The sequence below is a fragment of the Bombina bombina genome, chromosome 4, assembly GCF_027579735.1.
Source record: "Bombina bombina isolate aBomBom1 chromosome 4, aBomBom1.pri, whole genome shotgun sequence".
In the NCBI taxonomy this organism is placed as follows: domain Eukaryota; kingdom Metazoa; phylum Chordata; class Amphibia; order Anura; family Bombinatoridae; genus Bombina; species Bombina bombina.
Window position 1 is genome coordinate 1,992,934 of NC_069502.1, and position 4,634 is coordinate 1,997,567.

Consider the following 4,634-nt stretch of genomic DNA (forward strand, 5'->3'; position numbering starts at 1 on the left):
AATTTAGCTGATTTACCAAACTGACCTTTGTATTTGGCACTTAATTTTATCTCTTCTGATACTGTTTTCTGTCTGAGAAAAATATCTCTTTCTGTTTTAGCTGTCCTATAGTTATCCCTGGTTCGTTTAGAGGGAGCATTAGTATATTTGCGAAATGAATTTTGAACTTGTCTGGATAACTGAATTTCTTTCTGAGATAGTTTCTTTTTTCTGGTTACCATATAGGCTTTGATCTCGCCCCTTAGATAAGCTTTGGCAGTTTCCCAAAAAATTTCTATTTTTCCTTTGTGGGATCTATTTAAGTATGCAAATTCCCTCCATTTATTTTTTAGCCAGTTCCCAAATTCCGCATCATTTACTAGAAATTTTGGAAAAAAAAAGTTATTCCCTACATTTCTCTGGTATGATTTTAAGAATATATCCAGTGAGATAATAGCGTGATCCGAAATTATAATGTCGTGTATTTGCGCCTTATTCTCTGTTTTGATTATTGAACTAGATATAAGAAAAAAATCTATTCTGGAGAAAGAACCATGTGATCTAGAATCGCAAGTGAAGGTCTTTAAATCTGGGTGTTGCAGTCTCCAGATGTCATGCAGTTTCAAAATTTTAATCACTAATTTAAATATTTCTGCCTTCTGTTTACAGAATGGTGATTTTTTTGGACTATATTTATCTAATACTTCTGTCGGAATTAAATTAAAATCTCCTGCCAGAATTAAGTTCTGGCCAATATATTTAGTTAATAAATAAATTAAATTATTCCAAAAATCGGAATCAGATTTATTGGGGCCATAGATATTGCAAATTATCACCGATACCCCCTGTATTTGTATCTCTAAAACTGCCCATCTTTCTAAAGGGTCTAATATTATATTGATAATATTATAAACTAAGTTTTTATTAATCAAAAAAGCCACCCCCCTTTTTCTTTTGGAACATGGGGTGGCTATCACCTCCCCAACCCACTTGCTACGAAGTTTAACCACTTCCTCCGCTTTTAGATGTGTTTCTTGTAGTAGTGCTATATCAGGGTTATATTTGGCTAATTGTTTAATTATAATTTTTCTTTTGATTGGGGAGGTGATGCCACCCACATTCCAGGACAGGCATCTAATATTTCCACTCATAGAGGGGAAATAGTGTCTCTATGCAACCAGAGACGATGAGGGGGGGGGAGGAAGAGGCACAGGAGGGGAGAAAAAAAAAAAAAAAAGGGGGAATAGTAAAATCTACACCACAAATTGTTGTCCAGCCAGTTGCCACACACACATAAAACAAAATAAAAAAAATTCTCTGCCGTAGTACCATAAAGAAGTGTTTCCTTCATTTATTTTATACAGATATCATTTCCCCTAAAGGTATCTAATAGTTCCTGAAATATCCTATGTAAGTGATAGTTTATTATCTTTAAAATAAGCTTTGGCTTCCTGTGCACTGTTTAATTTAGTTACACCTTCTGTCTCATTAATGAAGATTTTTGCAGGATAGAGTAACTTGGCTGAATATCCACTCTGTATCAGTTTGGTGCAAAAAGGGGCCATTTCTCTCCTTCTAGAGGCAGTGTCAGCGGAATAATCCTGAAATAATAATATTTTGTTTTCTCCAATGTGGAGATTCTCAGTTTTCCTATATAATCTTAATATGTTTGCTTTGTCCTGAAAGTTAAGAAATTTGACTAAAATTGGTCTATGGATATTTTTTCCGTCGACTCTGCCTCTAGAAGGGCCCAGTCTATGAGCTCTTTCAGCTATCAATGGAAGATTTCTGGGATCCATACCTAGAGCTTTAGGAAGAGTATTTGTGGCAAACTGTAGTAAATCTTTGAAATCTTCTATCTCAGGGAGGCCTATTATTTTTAAGTTATTCCGCCTAGAGCGGTCTTCAAGGTCTTCTAACTTTGCGGACATAGCTACTATTTTTTTTTCCTGCTCAGAAATTTTATGGAAATGATTATTGGAGGTATCTTCAACAATTGAAATTCTATCTTCTGCCTCTGTGAGTCTATTGGCAAATTGTTTTAATTCTGATGATATGTTAGACATTTGGTTTTTAAGAAGTTCAAATTGGGGTAAGAAGATATCAGATAGCTGATTAACTAGTGGTTGAAGGTCTGTTTTTAAGTTTACTCCCTCATGTAAAGTCTCGTTAGTTACATCAGATGTACGTGGTTTCCTAACTTTAGGCGGCATGGTCTGGGGAATAGTGCTCTGAGGAAAAAGAAACCTTTCCATGTGAGTCCGTGCAATTGAATCAGGAGAGAAACCAAGTGAAGAGAAAAAATGTGACAAATCAAGTCAAACGTGGTAGGGGACTGAGTCCTGTTTTAAAAAAAAAAAAAAAAAAAAAATTACGTGATTATTAATGTGATTAGTTAAGATCTCAGAGAGAAAAAAAAAGAAGAGAGAAAAAAGAAAACAAAGTGATCTTATAGAGACGTGTATAGGAAGTCCATGCGCAGAAGAGGGATAGTATTTTGCACAATTGATATTTTCAATAAGGGAGATAAATATTGAACCTTCTCGGGGAAGAAATTTTGACCTGGAGCACTAACTGCTCACTAATCTAAAAAACTACCCCAAGACCTTGAGACCATTGAAATATTTAACCAATAGTAGTAGCGGTGTACTGCAAAATTCAGTGATCGATAAACTGATGCAGAACTTTCTGTCACAATAGAGATATGTATAACTTCAAACCCCTAGGGCAATCCCATAGAACAGGATTATTAGTTATATCAGGTTTTAAAATTAGATACAGTTGTCTAAGCAGCTATTATATTGGCCGCTAGCCAAAGATCCAAAGGAACCTTTAGTAACTATTAGCGAAAAAAAAAAAAAAAAATATTTCAGATCATAGAACAAGCTGAGATTTCCTACTTAAGACATACAATTTTGTTACAAAAAGCTGTGTAAAGGGTCTGATCTGTATCAATTCTTAAACAAAGTAACAGAGTAACAATAACTAAACAGATAGTACTTTGGTTGCTTTTTCAAAAGTAAAATAACTGGCTTATCAATTAAGAATAAGATCTAGTGCACAATATATAAAGATGACAATATATAAGCCCTTATTCTTTATAACCAGAGAGAAGGAAAACCAGCATTAAACTATGAGTTAACTCTTCCTATTTGTACACAATAGGCCACAATAATAATATTTGTAAGTCCGGGTTGGGTGGAAAGCAGGTTAAGTTCAGATATTCTATATCTCCCCCAGGAAAGTGTAAATAGTAGATATATCCTTAAGGAACAGGAGATGCAATTAATCCCTCTAAGAGATGCGTATTGGAGCGTAGACAGGAAATTTTCAGCATAAGAAAAAAAAGAGAAAAAGAAAGTACTTGCGCTTTGACTGGCCTTATCACGCGAGTTGTATACTTTTCACATAAAGGGAAAGGCCAGTCGTCTCCTCTTATCGTCTGCTGAAGGGACCTTGCAATACCGGTCTCTTGTTTTCCAGCTCAGTCAAGCTTTCTCAGCTAAGGGATCCTTTCCGACCTAAGAGCGGCCCAACTGATTTGTAGCTGCAAGCTTCAAGAACACTTTTTGTAGGAGCTCAGTTACTCCGGTGATGCGCAGAGCTATGCACAGTTTCCACATCAAGCTCCAAATAGCCTCATCGCCGGTTGGATTCCTGTTCGACACTAAGATCAGCCGTGCGGGGGAGCGCTCTCACCTCTTCTCCGGCAGCGGTAAAGGTCACACAGCCCTTCGTGCGTCGGGGGACCCAAGCCTTAGAGAATGCAAACACCGCCGTGCGGCACGCTCCGGTCTCAACCCCGGCAGGTAAGGTGGTCTAGGAGGGCAATCTTGGTGGGACTCTGCATGAAATAGGTAAAGAGAAGCTCCAGCCGCCTGTATCGAGTTCCTTCACCGATATTGTGGAGGTGGTAGTTTAACAGTATCTGCGGCAGTGGCTCTGGCTAAGGAGCCTCAGTAGCTTGGTAGACTTCCCCGCCGTGCCCCTGCAAAAGGGGTGATGTCCTAGGGAGTAATCCAGGTACTCCAGCAACGGACCTTGACGGCAGCTTGTTTTCCGCGAGCTCCTTCAGGCAGCACGCCAAATCCGCGTGCTCCTTCTAGCTCCGCCTACAGGAAGTCAGACATAGAGGCATTTTTAAATGCCTCAATAAATGCAGGGTATGCAACTTTGTTCTCCCTTCAGACTGTATTATATCTGAGGTTACAGGTGAAAGGTTTCCTATTCAGACTTGTCTGAAGTGCACCTCCACATATGTTGTATACGTTTTGAGTTGCACTCTTTGTCATCTACAGTATGTGGGACTCACCACAACTGAGGTGAAAGTTCGAATCCGCAATCATCTGTCCACAATACAAGCGGGTACGGCATCTACAACTTTAGTGCAACACTTTGCTAAAAGTCACCACAGCAGTGTTAATTCACTGAGATAGCAGGCCATTGAACGGGTCACTTGCCCTCCAAGAGGAGGGGATAGAGACAGGCTGCTGCAGAAGAGGGAAATGTTTTGGATTTTCAGACTTCAGACTCGTGTACCTACTGGTTTGAATTCTGAATATGACCTAATTAATTTTTGGCAATGAACAAATGTGCCGTAGGTCATTGTTCCCTCTTCTGCGGCGGCCATTTCTACATTATCCATTTATCTATTT